The sequence below is a fragment of the Dasypus novemcinctus genome, chromosome 2, assembly GCF_030445035.2.
Source record: "Dasypus novemcinctus isolate mDasNov1 chromosome 2, mDasNov1.1.hap2, whole genome shotgun sequence".
In the NCBI taxonomy this organism is placed as follows: domain Eukaryota; kingdom Metazoa; phylum Chordata; class Mammalia; order Cingulata; family Dasypodidae; genus Dasypus; species Dasypus novemcinctus.
In genome coordinates, this window is record NC_080674.1 from 58,299,889 (window position 1) to 58,319,849 (window position 19,961).

The 19,961-nt window shown below is 40.7% G+C and overlaps 1 pseudogene; it reads right to left on the bottom strand.

Moving 5' to 3' along the window:
- Nucleotides 1–9,520: 9,520 nt before the first annotated feature.
- On the bottom strand, nt 9,521–19,607 carry LOC101412195 (forkhead box protein H1 pseudogene; annotated as a pseudogene).
- Nucleotides 19,608–19,961: the final 354 nt, after the last annotated feature.

Genomic DNA, 19,961 nt, shown 5'->3' on the forward strand with positions numbered 1-19,961 from the left:
ATTACATTAAAAATATATATGTGAGGTCCCATTCAACCCCACGCCCCCACCCCACCTCTCCCCCCCCCAGCAACACTCGTTCCCATCATCATGATACATCCATTGGATTTGGTAAGTACATCTTTGGGCACCTCTGCACCTCATAGTCAATGGTCCACATCATGGCCCATTCTCTCCGCCATTCCATCCAGTGGGCCCTGTGAGGATTTACAATGTCCGGTGATTGCCTCTGAAGCACTATCCAGGGCAGCTCCATGTCCCAAAGACGCCTCCACCTCTCATCTCTTCCTGCCTTTCCCCATACCCATCAGCCACCATGTCCACTTTTCCCAATCCAATGCCACCTCTTCTATGTGAACATTGGATTGGTTGTGTCCATTGCACCTCTATGTCAAGAGGAGGCTCAGATTCCACATGGATGCTGGATGCTATCCTCCCACTTTCAGTTGTAATCACTCTAGGCTCCATGGTGTGGTGGTTGTCCTTCTTCAACTCCATCTTAGCTGAGTGTGGTAAGTCCAATAAATCAGATTGTAGGTGCTGGAGTCTGTTGAGGCTCGGGACCTGGCTATCACATTAAGACTAAAATTTGACACTTCTAAGAACTCCAGTGAAGAGTTCTGATCAAAGAGATATAAAATCAAGGAGGGAGTCACTGATTACATTTCCAATTTTATGTTTAGCTATTTGATACTTAGTGTGTAATATTTATTGCTTTGATATTATATCATTCATCTGGAAAATTCTGAAAATGCTTCCCAAATTTCTTTAACAGATGGCCATCTCTTCAGGCCTTTTTTGAACATTCCTCAATGGTGAGGACTCTTATAGTGTAAAGGTCACCCATAGCTGGAAATGGAAATTGGTACAACCTTATAGAGAGCAGTTTTGCAACGTAAATCCAAAGTCTTGATATGCTTGTATCTTTTGATGTGAACTTCTAGGAATTTATTCTAACAAAATAATAGTAGGGTGTGCAAAGTTGTGCTGCAGGAACAATCAGCACAGTGCTTTTTATAATCGTGAAAAATTAGGAACAACCCAAATGTTAAAACAATGGACCTTATTTAAATATGTTTTCATTCAAGAATATAAAGAAATGCTATACGATTATTTTTAAAAGTATATTCCAAGGTACAGAAAGATTATCATGTTAAAATGAGTATAAATTTTTAAATTCCAAGCCAAATGCATTATATAACCCTTTTGTGCATGTGTGCATTTGAGTATGTGTGTAGATGTAGCAACAACTGTACACACATACGCACACATATATAAAGTATGTAAGGGCACATATGCTATGTTAACAGTTTGTGGTAGATAAAGTTAGGTACTTCAGAAAAACAGCGTTCTTAGTCTTAATCCATTCCTGTGGGTTTGAGTCTATTTGTAAATAGGATGTTTTGAAGATGTTAAGATGTGGCCAACAGAATCATTATGGAACTTAATCCTGTCACTGGAAGGTTTATAGAAAAGGCCACAGAGAGAAAGCCAGGGGAGAGCCAGCAGTTGGAAGTCAATGGAACCCAGAAGAGAAAGAAGAGGACATCGCCATGTGACAGAAAAGCCAAGGAATCCAAAGACTGCTGACCAGCCAGAATGCTACCGACCCAATGGCAAGCCTTCTAGCCTCTGAAACCATGAGCCAATACATTCCTGTTGCTAGCCATCTCACTGTGCAGTGTTTGTCATAGCAGCTGGGAAACTAGGACTCAGTTTTTATCTCTAGGGTAGACTTACTGATGATTTTCACATTTCCCTTGCCTATATTACTATATTATAATAATGTTAGGCTACTTCAAGTTGAAAAGTTATCCTATAATATATTCATGTTAATTTTGTACCTAGGGACATGTATCTGTAATAATAAATGAAAAAGCAGAAAGAAGAGGAAAATGTCTAATTCATGGAACAATGGATGATACAGCCAACATCACAGTGTCCTCCTTACTGAACACTTGACTGTTAGTCAGACACAACCCAGCTCCAGAAAGCACTACATCTACATACAAGATTAAAGCAGCATTTGTTATGTGTCTGCTCTGTGAATGCCTGTGGTCTCAGGTTTTCTCTTGTTCTTTATCTTTTCCTTGCCCTCACTCTTTCTGCTTTTACCTCTTCTGGTGCTATCAGCTAGAAGATTTCTTTTATGCACCTATAAAAATCAAACTTTTGAAGAGAGGGCATCTAATTTGGCTTCATTAATGGCTATCCTAAATAGAGGGCCCCTGTTAGCAGGTTTCTCAGGCTTGGCCACCTCATTGGTGTGAGCCTTTGGGTCAGACATTCATTCCTATTCCATTCTTCTATGGCCAGTAAGTAGAAACATATTACAGAGCATGACAACTATGCTGTGAAAGAAATTTTCATAAGGATGGTACATACTTAGAGGGTTCTCTAAAAAGATTAATGCAGTAATAAAAACAAACAAACAAAAAAATAGAAAGAAGGAGGCAACCCATTACAGACCATTATAAATTTTCAGAGAGCTCTCATGATTAAAAGTTTTTCCTTATATTGAGCTGATATATTCCTCTTTGCAATTTCTATCTGATCCTTGTTTAGTTTTCCTGCACTCTACTCTAGTTTTGTTCTCTTCCAATATTTGAGGGCAGTTATTTTTTTCATCTCTTTTAGCTTCTTTTCATTCGACTTGATTTCCAGCCTGCCATTAGCTTGGTCACTTCCCTCTGTAAGAATGGGGTTCAGTTTTTTGTCCATGTGTTCTTAAAATGTGGATCCCTGAAATAAATACCAGAGTTGAGATGTGATCTTCTGGTCGCAAGAGACATGAGGTTTTCACATCCTATAGTCACAGGTTAAAATTACCTAAGACTTTTCAGTAGTCAAGTCAGTCTCCTGGTTTCTATCAAAATGCTCTTCAGCCTGGTATCTCATCTGAAGCTCATCCAATAATTTATTGTAACATGGATGCAAGAATTTACATTTGACTCTATTAAGTTCCATCACCCTTGTCATCATAACATTTGTTTGTGTGCTCCAGTTTAAAAGCACTTTTGAACACATTATTTCATTTAATCCTCCCAACATGTTGCTTTTGACCTACAGTTAATGCTTGGTGTAGATGATCACTCTGTTGTATATTTACCATCGATGTTGGAATTTTTAATACAATTTAAGACTTGGAAAAATGTGGAGCAAATGTCACCATATTGCATAAGAGAGCAAACCACACGTTGAGCAGTACAGTAGACAAGGTGAGACACATTTTTGGGATATGCTCACTGCATTGACTGAAATTATTGTTGACTTCAGAGAACTCAGAATATGAGCCAATAGGGGATGTTTCAGGGTATTGCTAAGCAACCTTATGTCAATAGAACAGTATTTTCCCCCAAAAGTATAAAAACATTCTCCACAGGGCTGTAAAATGTAGGGGTAGGATTTTCCTACATATTTGTAAAGTCATATATCAAATGCAGCACTTGGCATATGATTGGACTCTTACTTCTTGCACTTTTGCACTAGTCTTCTCAAGGTCTGTCCTTATGATTGATTCTTTCTCACCGTGGAAATATGAAACCTTTGTGGTTCAAGGTGATGCGCTCCTAGAATTGGACTGTTGCTTGATCTGCATGACTAGCCTGAGAGTCATTCTCTTAGCAGCATTGCTCACTTGGTTACTATTATTTCCATCTCATTCCATTGCCTCTTCTCCCTATATAAGGAAAGTTCTCTGTCTTGTTTTTCCCCTGACATAGTTTCACTATTTTCGATCATAGGTGAAATGTGGGACTTTTTTTTTTCCTTTACAATAGTCTGAATGCTACATACCTATAAAGTATAGACATAGAGCTATTATTTCATCAAACTGGGTTACCAAGTAACCAATTTGGAACAGAATATGCTCATGTTGATTGCCTTGACAGCTGAAAAATATTACCACATTTAAATCAAGGAAGCTGTATTGATATAAATGCTGTCTTCCAAAGAAAGCAGCACAATCTAATGCCAAATATAAGCCAAAGCATAGTGAGTTTTTGAAAAAAATTTCATGCATAATATTCAGAATTTGACCTATAAATGTGCAATTAAATGCTTCTGATATTTATTTGGAAATCATTTGGACACCCTACCTGCTTCTAATAATTTAAGTGAGATTGTGCATTGGGTTGAGACAGTTTCATGGGATATGTGTGTATGTGCATGTGTGTCTATGTTTGTGTTTGTATGGGAAAGGGAGGGAATGTGTCTGTGTTTCTATTTGTGTATGTGAGTGTGCTTGTGAGTTTGAGTGTCTGTGTACATGGAGAGGACTAACATAGGGAAAAATCACACCCCTATAAATCCTTCCTCTCCATTTGGTATCAGTTCAACAGTGATCAAAGTCAATTCAGCAAAAAGAATCTGGAGAGCTTCTTGTAACTGGTAGCAAAACATTTAGATAAAGATGAGGGCACAAATAGAAAGTGCCTTTCTTAATAATTCTTCATCCTCACAGTTGCCAGATAGTCATGGCTTCCTAATCATTCTAACACATTTCAAGAATGCTAGCATAACAAAGTGTAGTTTTAGGAAGTTGAAAACCAGTTGCTGGTGAGTCAGCTAAAATGGCTCATTTTACAATTATTTCTGCTCTCAGGAACTGACACAGACATTTAGTTCAGCCACCACATATTTGCTTGCTGCATCACCCACATTCCATTTCATATGGGAAGAACCCTGTTCTGCTTGCCAGGCAATAGGCAGACTTGGGCTCAATCACTCCATCTGACTACTCTGGATGGTAGGCATTTTTACCTCCATTTTCATCATCACAGATGTGGAAAGGAAACTTCAGGCAATTACAATAAGTACCTTCTCATAACCCATTCACCTGGGCAGTCCAGTTCTTTTGGACCACACAGCCCCTGTGTTCCAGCCCCCATGCTTCCTCCCTGATCACCCTTAAAATCTTTCCTTTTATTCTCTTTACCTGTGACACACAAACATAATAAACTGATCTATATGCTGCATATATTTTAACATGATTTGGCATTTAATGGTCAATATTTCCAAAAAAAATAGAAGGGTTAATAGCAGAGCAGATGTTCCGACCCTTCTTCCCCTGAGCCCAGAGAAAACTGATGAGGGGCAGAAAGACTTCTGCTTCTGTTTCACAGGAAACTCTCGAATAGCCCCTTAGCCCTTTTGTCATCTGTCTGTATTCCACAAGAGAACTGATCCATGCTTGTATCAAGTTCATTAGTCTTGTGACAGAGACAACTCACCAGCAGTTGTTCAGACATATTCTGCCTTCAGATGCTCCATGTTGAAGTTCATGTTTACACATTACTGAAAGAACCACCTTTAAGAGAACAATTTCTAGGCTGTCCACAAGCTCCCATCTGAAGAGAGCGGGAGAAATGGTGGCTCTGTCAGGATAACTGTAGTTGTTCCTAGTCCAGGTTTTTATCTCGGCTTCTGCAAGCAATCTGAACAAGCTTAGTTCCAAAGTTTGGTGCTGGGGTTCTTGAATAGCTGATTTGAATTTAATTTGAACCCATTGTATTGTGATGCTGATAAAACATTGGACAAGATTAATATCCTGGATGGCACTGGGTTTACTATGCTTTGGTAAAGGGTAAAAATTGGATTGCTTGTTGCCTTTCTTCTTTACCTGGGCAAGAGGGTAAGATTTCTGAAAATCCACCTCAACACCTTGTCTCTACTTGCAGCTTTAATATTATCTAATTTAGTAATTTTATTGACCTCATCTTAAATTACAGGACCATCTCACATCCTTGAAGTAAGTCCAGAATCACACGATTTTTTCATTTTTTAACTCTATGACTTCTTATTTTTACTAAAAAATAGAAATAAGTAGAACAATGTTTGAAACGAAAAGAGCATCTTTCTCTGGAAGTCCTTATCAAATATTATTGCCTGTGGTATCCATTAGTTTCTTAGAAACTAAATCAGGAAAGTATAATATTTGCTTCTATTTGTACTTTTATGTGTTTCTTGGGTCCAGAATCTCTGCAAGGGGCTTTGTATGGTGCCATGAATAACCAGCTGTAGCAACCAACCCTACCCCATCCTTTACCCAAGGGCTTTATAGACAGAAGATAGATTCTAAAACAAATCTCACTGCAAATTTGTTTCCTTTTTCCCTTGTATTTTTTTAATTAAATAACAGGTTAACGGAAGATTCATGCAGAAAGTACAGTTTCCCATATATTCCCGCCCACAGTTTTCCCTATTAGTAATACTTTGCATTAGGTGATACTTTTGTTACAATTGATGAAACATTATTGTTATAATTATAATATTAATTATAATGGAAAATTCATTTTATTAAAATTTTTTCGATGATTTCTCTTTTTTTTCCAAATTCTACTCAATTTATTCATTTTTTAAAAAATATTACATTCAAAAAATATGAGGTCCCCATTCACCCCCACCGCCCCCATCCCACCACTCCCCCCACAGTAACACTCTCCCCCATCATCATGACACATCCATTACATCTGGTGAGTTCATCTCTGGGCATCGCTGCACCCCATGTCCTGTGGTCCACATCATAGTCCACACTCTCCCATGTTCCATCCAGTGGGTCATGGGAGGACATACAATGTCCGGTAATTGTCCCTGGAGCACCACCCAGGACAACTCCAAGCCCCGACAATACCTCCGCATCTCATCTGTTCCTCCCATTCCCCGCACCCAGCAGCCACCATGCTACTTTTTCCACACCAGTGCCACATTTTCTCGATTATTAACCACAATAGTTCATGAATAGGATATCATTAAGTCCACTCTAATCCTTATTGTATTCCTCCTTCCTGTGGACCTTGGCTTGGTTGTGTCCATTCCACATCTATGTCAGAAGGGGGTTTAGATTCCACATGGATACTGGATGCAATCCTCCTGCTTTCCGTTGTAGGCACTCTAGGCTCCATGGTGTGCTGGTTGACATTCTTCAACTCCATGTTAGCTGAGTGGGGTAAGTCCAATAAATCAGAGTGTAGGAGCTGAAGTCTGTTGAGGCCTGCCTATCGTATTGTCAGTCCAGAGATTCAAATCCCCTAGATATATCTTAAACCCCAGCACCAACTACAATTTCAGTAAAGTAGCATGAAAGGCTTGTGAAAAGAGATCCCATCTGAATCCAGCTCCATCACGCAGAAACACCAGCTCCAAAGAAGGGCCAACTGACATGGCAGTGAACCCCATCTGCCATGACCATAGAACCTGTGGGTCTCTTTAGCCCTCAAAAGGGCCAATACCTGGGGTTGTATCTACTTTATCTCCCCCTGAGACTCTGCTCAGGTGTGCATAAGGGCAATCCTTCTGACAACCTCCAGACTCTTTTTTGGAAAAATTGGACGGAAATCACTTATTATTTTGTCTGCCTGCAAATAATTTGTGAACTACTAGAAGCAAATTAGATGAGTTAGATTTTATCCCAGTGTTAATAAAGTACAGGAATGCAAGGGGACAAAGCAACACAACTTGTTTTAATACCTGGAATTTATGTAAATACCTATATGACAAAAGCAAATTCTAGAGTGGTTCTAAAGCAAAACCATTTGAAAGAAACCCCCAACTCTTCATTATAGTACCTGTAGGTGAATAAAATTATTGGGCTATTTCCATCGGAAGGGTACATGCCGAACAAAAGGTGGTCCACTCAAAATTAAATTATTAAGTATACAATAGCATGTCATTGTGCAAAGTATGAATAAAGCAAGTTTATATTAAGCATAATTAGAGTCATCAGCCCTGGGGCTAATTAATAATCAGACTCTATTATAAATATTTGAAGTCTACTTGTCTGAGTCCTTTTTGGGCAAAATTGATTATATTTCTCCATACCTAAGGTTCAACTACTAACTCATTGACTAGCCCAACCTGTACAGCTCCCTAGGATACACATTTTAGTTCAGTTCAGTCCTATGCCAGCTTTTTAATGCCCAAAACGCTCTGAAAGATAACTTCCTAATGAGCACAAACTGCTATGGAAGCAAACCTAAAATTCAAACTAGGTGAATATCAATGCCAGACATATTTTCAATAAATTTTCCTCCATTGCCACATAGACTTTGGCAAAATCCCCTTACTGACCCATCATTAAAATGATATGGCTAAGGGACTCCCTTGACTCAGGTAAGAGATGCATTACCTCTTCCCAGAAGTTAGCAATGGAGAAATAATGAATAGTCTTTGCTTCTGAGTCTTATCTCAAAGTCTTCTGGGTTCCTGGACCTAGTTTTGTTCTTTAAAGCATATATATAATCCTGAGAACGTCTCAAAAGTAGTTTTTTGTTATGTTTTGTTTTTTTATACTCTGACACTGCCTTTGTCATTTGAAGTCTATAGGAGAAAAGTTGAAAGCCTGGCTAAGTGGAGACATTTTCATACTTTGTCATTTTAAAGGCACAGAAGTAGAATTTCTCCTATAAAACCGAAGGCTATCCAAAATGAATGGTAAACATTTTTTAGCTAAGCTGTTGGGAATAACTTTTTAAAGAAGTTTTTAGAATTGACTCAACCTTAATATTCAAACACTGGTCAAACATGGACGTGCGGCAACAAGATTTCTGAATCTACTTAACACTCAGCTAGGGGAAAAGAAATTAAAATTTTTAAGTATTTAATAAAACACACATCACAGTCTTGGATGGATCATTGCCTTTCTGATGCCCTTTTCAAAATAAAAACAATTTACAGAAGAGTAGAGATGGAAGTTAGCAAAATACTCATTCAGAAATCTCTTATTGATGCCAGATTTTCTGCCAGGTCCAAACCAGGCTTTGGGAGTATAAAGATTCTGTTTTTGTTCTCATGCTACTCACACTGTACCATAATTCATCCATTGACTCATTCATTCATAGGAAAAGTCTTCAATAAGCACCTACTAAGCATAAGGCACCTTACACAGAGCTGAGGCTGTTCAATGAGGCAAAGACGTGTGGTTCCTGCATTCTTGGCATGCACAGTCCATTGGGGAACCTAGACATCCATCAAATTATCAAGCAACATAGAATCAGCACATGGAATCTAAAATGCAACAAAGAGAAATATATGTTTGTAAAAAACAAAACTAGAGAATTTCTTTTGTGTGTGTGGTGTGTTAATTCCTTTATTGTTATCTTTCCATCACCCCCACCAGACCTCATAGGGTCCAATCTTTATTCCCTATCCCCATTTTACCAAAATGTGCTACCTCCTTCTTCCCAGAGAGTTGAGGATGGGCAGGACTCTAGGCTGGAGCCCCCAGTGGGCTTTCCCTCCCCCAGCCTGGAGCCAGGGAAGGGAAGGGACAGATGGTGATGGGTAGATGGGTGGAAGTCGGAGAAGATGGGACCGGCCCCTCCAGCCTTGCCTCTTGGGGTGGGGGTGGCCTCAGGGTGAGGTTTGTACTCAGCTGAGCTGCAGCCCTTGCGGGGTAGGGGGGCAGTGATTATTCCAATAAACATTTTGAACGCTGAGCTTTGCGGCTGTGGCTGCAGATAATCTCCGTGGTCCATGGGGGTGGGAGGGGACAGGAGAGAAAGCATCCCCTGCCCTGGCACCCTCATAGCCTGTACCAGGAGAGCAGCCAGCTTAGGGCAGGGACAGCCAGGTCCCGAGGGTGGCTGACCCACATGTCATAGATCTCTTTTTGGGTGAACATGTCATAGATCTCTTGTTGGGTGAAAGCCTGGAAGAGGGTATCTAGATCTCAGAGCAGCTCTGGGGGCCCACGGGTTTGAGGGGCCATCCCCCATAAGACCGACCAGTTGTGGGTTTGGCATTGGGGGCAGGAGGAGGTTGGAGATGGGCAAGTAGGAGGTGGGCAGCTGTCCCCAAAGGGGGGCCCTGTGCCCCCTGCCAGACAAAGCCCCAGGCTCTGGGGTGCCCTGCAGGAATTGCAGGGGCCAGGCTCTGGGCTCCGGTGAGAAGGGCGGGGGCTCTGTGTTTCCCTACTGGGAAGTCTGTCCCTCTCCTCCTCTGGGCCCCTGAGGGGCAGAGGGGCCACAGAGGCCTCTCAGAGGAGGACAAGGTGGGGTGGGCCTTGCTTCCTCCTGGGCGGGCGGCTGGCGCTGGGCTCTTCTGCAGTGGCTGCCAGGGCCAAGGTGCCCCATCCCTGGGGTTCCCTAGCAGGGACTTGGTGCTGAAACCCTCACTGGGGGTGGGTGGAGGACTGTGCCACCCGTAAGGTCAGCTGAGCAGCATGTAGGGGTCCAGGTCCTTGGCCAGGTGCTGTGCTGGTGCCAGGGCCGGCACAGGGCGATGTTCTGCAGCTGAAGGGCTTCTGCTGCCACCGGGCTCATGTCTATCGCCCAGAAGTTGCCTTTGGCCTGGGGCTTCGCAGGGTCCTTGGGCACCTTGCAAAAGCAGAGGTTGTGGCTCTCATAGTCATCTCTGAAGAAGGGGAAGTTGGCCTGAAGCTGGCCAGCTTCAGCCTGCGGGTGGGCGCACCCTGGATCACCAACGTAAGCATGGCCAAGTAGGTGTAGAGGGGCTTGTCATGCGGCAGGTACATCTTCTTCCTCCTTTTGGGGGACTGGGAGGGTGATTCCACCCCCAGGAGACCCTGGCCCAGTTTGCTGCAGGATCCCGTTCATGGGAGGCAGGCAGGGTGGGCAGGGGCCCTGCCCCAGTGCTGGGCACTAGAGGATTTCATTTGGTCAAGGAAGTCATAGAAGTTTAAGTTGAAGTCTAGTAAGTGGATATAAATGGGAAGAAATGCCAGGGAAAAGAGGGGGAAGACAGCACATGCCCAGTAGAAGGACCAGCATCTGCAACAGTCCTGTGGCAATGGAATGCCTAGAAGAAATCTAGGCAACCCAGATTGCCCTGTGTGGAAAAGGTAGGGTCACCATATAAAATACAGGGTGCCTAGTTAAGTTTCAGTTTCAGGTAAACAACAAATACTTTTTAAATATCAGATTACATCTAAAAATCTCCTAAAAAGTATTTATTATTTATCTGAAACTGAAGTTTAACTAGGTTTACCTGTCTTACCTTGAGTCTTTAACGTGGACCCCAGAATCTTATGTTAAGTTGGACCTATTGTGAAACTTTGATCAGTTACAGGCCATTTGATTAGGTTGTTCCATTAGGGCATAGTCCAGGGTGGGTCATAATCCTCTTATTGGAGTCCTTTGTATAGAAGGAATAAAAGACACAGACCCAGAAAAAGTTCCAGAGACAGAGAAACCCTGAGAGACTGAGAGAGAGGTACCAGAGAGGCACCAGAGATCAGAAGCTAGAATCAAAGGAGAACAGAGACATGGGAAAATGCCCCTGAGAGGCTGAAAGGGATGAGGTCAGGAGTGGAGGGGAGAGATGAGCCATATGCCTGATTGCCTACAGCTGAGCTGAGGATAAAATATGCCTGGAGGAGAAGGCAGAGACTGGCAGAGCAGACATGGTGCCCTGTCATGTGCCTGATCACATTCAGCTGCAACTTGGTGAGATAGCATCTCTGATGAGCCTTAATTTGGGCACTTCTATGGCTTCAGAACTGTAAGCTTTTAACTTAATAGATTCTCATGATAAACGTCAATCCATTTCTAGTATATTGTTCCCAGCAGTGTTTAGTAAACTAAAACAACACCCTATATTTTTATTTGCTTAATTTGCCCACCCTAGGGGGTGGAAAGTGATGGCAAAACAGCACAAAGGGGTCACTCCAAGCCAGATCTATGTGGGTTGGAGTTTGTGGGAGGTGAGGAAATGGTGACAGCAGGTATGGCAAACCTGCAGAAGTTTAGCTATAAAACATACAAGATAGATTCTACAGGAGCTAGGATGTGGATGGAGAGAAAAAGATTGAGTGAGTGTTTATATTTTTGTTAATTAAATGGAAGAAGTTTATGCATGTTTAAGAGTCAAATTATAGAACCCAGGTTACAGAGAGTTTAGTTATACAAGAGGAAAAAAAAGAAGGAATATTGAATATTATAGCCTCTAAAAAGGTAGAAAGTGGTGGAATTCAAAGAGATTGGTCTTTAGAAGGGGCATACCCTCCACTGCAATAGGAAGGCAAAAGGATAGCAAGGTTCCATGTGGGTTATTCTGTATATTTGATATTTGGGAAATAGTTAACATTTGGTATTTGGGAATTCTTATCTGGTAGTTTCTATCTTCTCTTCAAAATAAGAAGCAAGTTCACATGCTGAATATGAGGAGGAGCAAGGCTGTTTCAGAAGTCTGAAGGAAGAGGACAAGGTTTAATAAGTTGTTGTGGATTGGGTTGAGCAACCTAAGAGGATGTTAGGCAGTGTTTGTGGTTTACTAGTAGTATAATTTCACAATTGTGTAACTGCTGTCTTTGCTCAGTGGAAAAAGTTTTCATGGGGGCATTGAGGAGGAAGTAACTAATTAGGGTAAGAGGGAAGATAGTCATGGCAAGTGTAAAAGTGGAGGAAGCAACTGTGCCAAGCTGACCTTGAGAAATGAGTGGGATTTTCCTGGGTGTAGAAGATAGGAACGGGAATATCTTTCTCACTGTATAGGGAAATTGAGGCAAGAAGGAAAGAGGTCTATTATTTAGCCTTCATTGTGCCTCCCAAATTTATAGTTTAGCCTGAGGGAACAGATCAGTGATAATAAATATTCCCAGAATTTAGAAAAGGGAAAAATCACTGGAGGTTGGAATGGTTGGAAACACTTCAGAAAAAAACAAACAACTGGATGGGAAAGGAAGACGGGCTAAATCTGCATAAGTGGAAGCATAGTGGGAAAGGTGGCTCAGTAAAAGACATGGTGATTGGAAAATCTGGATTTGACTTCCATAATGTTTTTTTAGATGCTGCAATAATTTTTCAAATAGTGTTTATATGACTATGCGATTTCTCTATTTATGTTACATTCTTGTCCATGAAGGTAGCCGAGATCATTAAACTTACTAGAGAGACTATGATATTTATGTTTTAGCCTCCAATTGCCAAGTATTTTCTTGCCCTTGGACAAGGAAGGTCAGAAATTCTACTCATCCACAAAATATATACGGAATGGCTATTCTACACTCACACTATATAATGTTGTGAGTCACAAGATCAAAGATGATACAAGGTGCTGTGGGACTAAACACATAGTGGTATGGTTAAACATTGCTCCGAAAGAATGGGTTCTGTGGAGAAAATGAGCACTGGACCTGGAGAGATCAAAGTTAGCACCATGAAAGGGCCTGGAACTGAGTTGTAGTCAGCCTTCAGGAGATAAAATCCTTCTACAGGATTTCTACAGGATTTCATTACATTTTTTAACCCAAACCCACAATTTTATTAATTCTATAATAAAACTGCTATATATGTAACTTTAATGTGTTTTATGACAGAGGTTGCCTAGGGAACAACAAATACCACTCTGGGTTTTGATGTTTTCACTGGTTTGCAGTTTCATAGAAGGTAAGCAAGAAGCTTCAGAAAGCAATGTACTGGGGGAGAGTGTGAACTACAGGGTAAACTATTGTCTGTGTAGTGTAGCAGTGCCCCAAAATGTGTTCACCGAGTGTGATGAGTGTGCCGCAATGACGAGGGAGGTTGTTGGTGTGGGAGGAGTGGGGTGTGAGGGGTAGGGGATATACAGGAACCTCTTCTATTTTTTAATGTAACATTTTTTTGGTGATGTATATATCTTCAAAAAATATAATTTACAAAAATGATGTGATGGGGGATGGGGAGTGGGTTATATGGGAACCTCTTATGTTTTTTAATATAACATTCCTTGTGATCTATTAGCTTCAATTGAAAAAAAAGAAAGCATTTGTTGGTTTTGTTTTTTGGCACAGTGCTAAATGACTATTTTGCAAGGCTATCTTTGATCCTCAGATTATGATATTCCTGCCTTTTGTATTGTTAAAATTGTCCTTATTTTATGAAGTAATGATAGTAGCTCATGGTAGGTTTTTAAACTTTTGTGTTCTTGTTTTTAATGCTCATGATCATCAGCATGGGATTGTTTTTAATACTATTGGTGTGTGAACTTCAAAAATCCGGAAAACTCTAGTTGTGACCAAATTGCAAAGAGATGCATATCGCCACACCCAGGCCCAAAGTCAAATCTGTTTCAGACTATCACCAACATACATTTTATTAAGCGTCCATGTGTGGGCACTCTGCATGTGACTCTGGTTTTTTGTGATTTGAATGCATGACTGTCTAGATTAATAAAATCCAGTCAAAAGCAACTGAGCCCATTGCTGGCAAAGGTCAGAAGCCCTTCCCTTGGAGAGGACTGGGTGCCAGAAGCAATGCCAAAACTTGCATTCACCTACTCCTGCCAAGAAACAAAACAAAACAAAACAATAACAACCACCTACAACCATTGAATACCAGTCAATCTGCCAGAAAACACGTAGTTCAATTTTCCATTCTCAGGAAATTAGTGGTAAGATTTTTATCAAGGTAGCTCCTCTATCACCTCAGCATGAGCTTTGGGCTTTTCTGAACTGAGATGGCAGGAACCCTGTGCACTTATCCATTGATGGTCCTGTAGAAGAACTGAGGCAGAGATCTTGCTTTTCTCCAATGTCGGCCACCTGATATTTAAAATTACTTGGGAAAAAATTAGTCATTTTCTACTTGAATGAGGTGATAAATGAAACCAAACTCTCAGGATATTAAACAGCTCAAAACAGTCTTGCTGAAATTGATGGATTATTGGAAGTCTTTCTTTGTAATTGAGATGGAAGGAATCAGAGTCCCATTATGACAGGATTACTCTTGTGATATTCTAAAGCAAGGCTAGGGAAGAGCCGTGTCCTCAGTTAGGGCACTGAGCATGGGGTAGGTCCAAGCCTCAGTGGATGAGTGGGGCCTTTACTGTTGGCTGGTGAGATGAGCAAGTATATAAAAATGGACCACCTTTTGGACTTGTTTTCACCTTTCTTCATTTAATATTTTTCATCCTATCTTTAGCAACTGTCATGTCAACATATCACCACTATCTTGTCAAAGTCTGCTGTTTTTGAGATTGTACTGAGGAGGAACTTCAGTGTACTTCTGGGTTGAACTTATGTACTCTTCCTGGTTATCTTTCAACCATGTGATTTTATTCAAACCTGTCTGGATTCTGGCTTGCTCCATAGCATCTTTAAAAACTTCCTTCCTGAAGAAATGCAAAGTAGACCTTTCCTTGCTTTAGTATTTTCTTTTTCCTGAAAACATCTACAGGGTAATAAATGCAGTCACAATATTTTATCATCATCACTTAACCAATTACCAACTAATTAAGTAGATATAATAATCATCAACTCACATTTAATATTTACTGTGGATTAAACATTGCGCGTAGCCTGTCCTCGAATATTTTATCGATTGGCATGTGAATCATGCACCTAAGACATGACATAAGATTGAAGGTTACTAAATGAACCTTGTGAGCAAAGCAGTGTGGAGGCTGTAGAGTGAGTTAGGCATGCCTTGTTCAAATCTTGGGTCACTCACTTGTTAGTCTGGCAAATTTAACCTCTCCTTGCCTTTATATCTTTTTCTGCAAAATGGGAAAAATATTACTTGCATTGGTTACAGTGAGAATCTGAGAATATTTATGTAGCTCCTGGCACACAGTAAGGCTTAAAATCTGGGAGCTCTAATTACCATTAAGAATGAGATCAGGGGAAGATGTGTAGGAAAAGTTCACTGAGCATGAGGGATAGAGGAAGGCAGAAACAATGTGACACATCAGCCTGTGAGTGAAGAGTGCTATTTCCATAAGAAGAGAAGAGAACAGAAGGCACAGGGAGTAGAGTGTATATAGGTTTAGAGAGGAAAAATTTTAAAAAGGCTATTGTTTTTTGAGAGTCAGTTATGAGTCAGACACTGTATAAAGTAGTTTGTGCACATCATCTCATTTGATCTTCTCTGTATGTCTACAAAAGGGAAAATAATAGCTGCATTTGTCAGATGCAAAGCTGAAGCTGAGAGAACTACATAACATTCCTCAGGTGAAAGAGGTAGTAAAAAGTGGGCCTGGGTTCAAATCCACTCCTTGGCCTCCCAGGGGCAGGTGCTTTCAACTGAGGCAGGATAGTGCTGTGCTTATTAACTTGCATTCTGGAAGCCAGCTTTACCCGTGCATTCCATCCATGCTAGTTTTGGTCCTAAAAATGAAGACTGTTTTCATTCTCCGGTATGGGAATGGAACTAAGCTTGTCCTAAAATGATTCCAACTGAAAACTACACAAGCCCCTGTCCACAGGGGAACGGGTCTGGGGCCAAGGTGCACTTGCCTTGCTCTCCGCAGAAGCCTATCTGTTCGTGGGCTAGGGGCCTGCCCACCCATAATCCACTGCACTCTGGAGTCCATGGCAAACCTGGAGGTGAGAGAGCTTCTTTGTCTATCATCTAATGCAGGGGTTCTTAACCGTTTTTGTTCCACGGACCCCTTTGCCAGTCAGGTAAAAACCATGTACCCCTTACTAAGTCCACATTATACTGTGTATTATTTAATAACAATATCACACCTGCAACAGCACATCCCAACAAGAATAATGATTTTTGAATGTCATTTCAATCTCTTGGACCCCTCATTCACAATCCCTACTTAATGCCTTGACTTGCTGCAGATCCCACAACAGAAAAGGTGGTTTCCATATTGAAAAGCAATTTCTGACTCATCTTCTGTCTTCTAAACCTAATAAAACTGAATTAGATCTGATGGCTCAAGGACGTAAAGGCAATCTGTGTCTTATGTGTGTCTTTAACTTCTTTGTACAACTGTTAAAATATGTATCAGGCATCGCTCGTGATATATTATCATGCTGTCTGTCATTTACTTTGAAATACTTTATCATCGTGATATATACATGAGGATTAATTAGTCTTAATCCACTCACTGGGGCAGTTTGTTGCCTAGATGGGAGTACAAATTCCATGAGTTATTCATTAATATCCAATTAAAAGGCCACACTCCGGAGTTAGCTGTTGCAAGAAATTCAGCTGCTTGATGAATACCAGAGTTTGTAAAGGGGTTTAGCAAATGTTAAAAATAGATTTTAATTCATGAAATTCATGGTATTTGGTATGGTGAAGGACAGGAAATATCAAAGAGACAGTCTTCTCCCATACATGACCGGGACATAAAATTGTAGCAAGCCATGTAATCTGTACCTTTAAAAATGGTACCCCCGAGGCTTCTTGCTCTGTCTCATTGTAGTCTGCTGATTCAGAGAGCTTGTTCGCCTGAAGTTAGCTAAATCCTGCCTCTAAAATACTGTTGTATTTGCCTTGGGGGAATTTTTCCTGTAGAATGTGGTCCAACTACCTAAAAGGTCAGAGACCTAGAACTGTGGTAGTAAAGCACCAGTTCTGTGATGCTCTTTGTGCCTGTTTGATAATAAATGTTTGTTTGTGGAGCAGAATTCAGTTTGTGACTTACTGTAAAAGTGGCAGCAAGAGAGTAGGGGAGACCGAGAATGTTCACCTATCTGCCACAAAGAACCTAATAATTGTGAACAGTGACGCTGGCTTAGGTTGGTTCACAACACATATCCACTGACATTTTACCGAAAATGGCAAATATTCTATTCTCCCTTGGACTGCCATTCTTATCCTTTTTTTGGTATTTAATTTATATGAAACAATGTAACCCAGCATTCAGATACTTATTCCATGGGTAGAGATTGATAAATCTCTTATCATTGAAGATTTTCAGCAAGAAAATGGATTTGACAAAACCCAATCTCTTCCCCTGGAAAGTTTTTGCCGTGTCTCTTGCCTGTGCCCATAAGTGGCAAGATCCTCCAAAGCTGAGTCAGCGACTCTGGAATCCCACCCTCACACATTCCAAGGGTGCCTCCATTTGGTGGCATTAAAGACATGGTGCCAGACATCTGTTGATTTGGCTTGGTTATTAAATTAATCTGCGTCTTTGTTATTCAATTGCATTTCATATTTCAAAAAGGATTATTCATCATAAATCACCAGCTCTGTTTGATCACTATGTGTGGTTGTTGAAAGAGAGTTTACTTTACTGTTACTTTTGGAAATATAATTTTTTAAGTCTTCAAAAATGAATGTCATCTGAATTGCTCAAAAGCAATTCTTTTAGGAAAGCAAAGAAGATCCACTATATGGTCTCCTCATACTATTTTTCCTTCATGAATTTTAACAAACCAGGAAACATGCAACTCAGAGGGGTGGCCCCACCACGTCCTTCCTTTGGTTGAGGTCCAGACCCTTTACTTGTGCTTCATTGATTAAGCTGGGCAGTGGCAGGCAGGGGTCACTGGAGAAATGAAAGAGCAGAGAGAACTGTGGAAGGCAACAGAACCCATTCATGTGCTTGTGTTCCTCTCTTCCTACACTGAAAAGATGCTGGAGGAGAGAACTGCTGGGATGGAAAACTCCTGAGAGCAGAATCTCACCGGGCAGAACAAGGAATACAAAAGCAAGATGTGAAGCTTGCTCTGAAAGGTGTTAGTTGCTAGTTTGTGTATTGTACCATCTAAGTATCGTGTGCATGTTTATGCGTACAGTGCTACCCAAGAATAAATACGTCTGAGAGTCAGGGACCATGCCATCAGATTGCTCTGCAGGCACTGGGTTATCGAGACACAGAAAACCAATTGCCACCTTGAGTGTGGAGTGGGAGGCATGGGGAAGCAGTGGACATGTGTCGCAGTGGAGACAGTAAAGATCATTTTTAGAGTTGTTGCTGTCAGATTAATTTTTTCATCATGTTTAAGTAGCTAATAGCATTAAAGGAAGTTTTTCGAGTTGAACATAATTCTCATATTTCACATCCTATGCCTTTGGAACAGTTACCTGATTTCCTTTTAATAGTAGCATCTCTCGTAAAAAATGCCCAAAACACTGACCTTTAATTGCTCAAAACTTTGTCAATGGGTAAGAGTTCATTATTTACATGATAAACTGTAAGGCAATAAATACTTTTATTCCTTTTCAACCTTCTTAAGATCTTATTAGTGATTCAATATATGAACCTTGAAGAGTCATTCACTTAGTCATTTAGTGAATATTTAATAAGAACCTACAGGGCACGAAGCTCTGTGGGGAAAATTAAAATGAACAGAGGTTACAGGGAGCTGAAACAGATATTTGACTGCCTTCTGTAGTCCAGCACTCATTATTTAAATATATTTTTTATCAAGGTTAAAAGTGTACATAGTTATAAAATTGAAGCAATTCTTCAAGGTTTATAACACAAAATATCAGCCTCCACCCACTACCTCACTTCTTATTCCCTAGAGGAAATCAGTTAAATTAGTTTAGCAGTTTCTTCTGGTATTTGCCTCCATAGTTTTACATAGCATGCTATACTGCTATTTATGAATCTGTCTAATGTAGATCTTACCTATGAACGTCCCACTGTGGAAGACAAGTTTAGCCTCCTTAAATGCCTCTCCTCATCTCCAGCATACACATCTACTTCCTCCGTTTCTATAATATAATTATACTATAAATTTTGGTCCAATCTATATTTGGTATATACAATGCTATGTTTATAAAAACATTATTCACAGGTAAACCATGCAGACACCTGGTTGTGTGGGGAAGGGAAGGGACTCAAGTTCGGCTGCTCCTCACAAAGGTTTTCAATCAGTTCTCGGTTTCAACACCCACTCACCAACACCCACTGTCAGTCTGCCTCCAGCCTCTGACTCCTGGACCTTCTGAGGGTCTGAAGTGCAAATTGGCCCTCTCCATGGCTTCGCTCACTGCAGGGCTTTCCCGGTTTTCTGGTCTGACAAAATCAGTTACCACAAATCAGCCCCTTGCATTCCATATATTTATTTGTTTTTCTGTCTTATCTCTCTTCTCCTGCTGTCTTTGCCTCTATGGGTGTCAGAAGTTTTTACTTATTACTGAATTTTCAGTGTGATTCTGGAGTAAAGCACATATGTAGCAATCTGCCATGTTTAATCCCAAATACTCTTTTAAAATTCTAACTAGCTCTGCTACTTACCATTATTAACCTCATTTTATAGATGAATAAATCAGGGATGGGGGGCGTTAAATAACTCCCCTGAGATTGTACAATTAGTAAGTGGTAATTGTGTT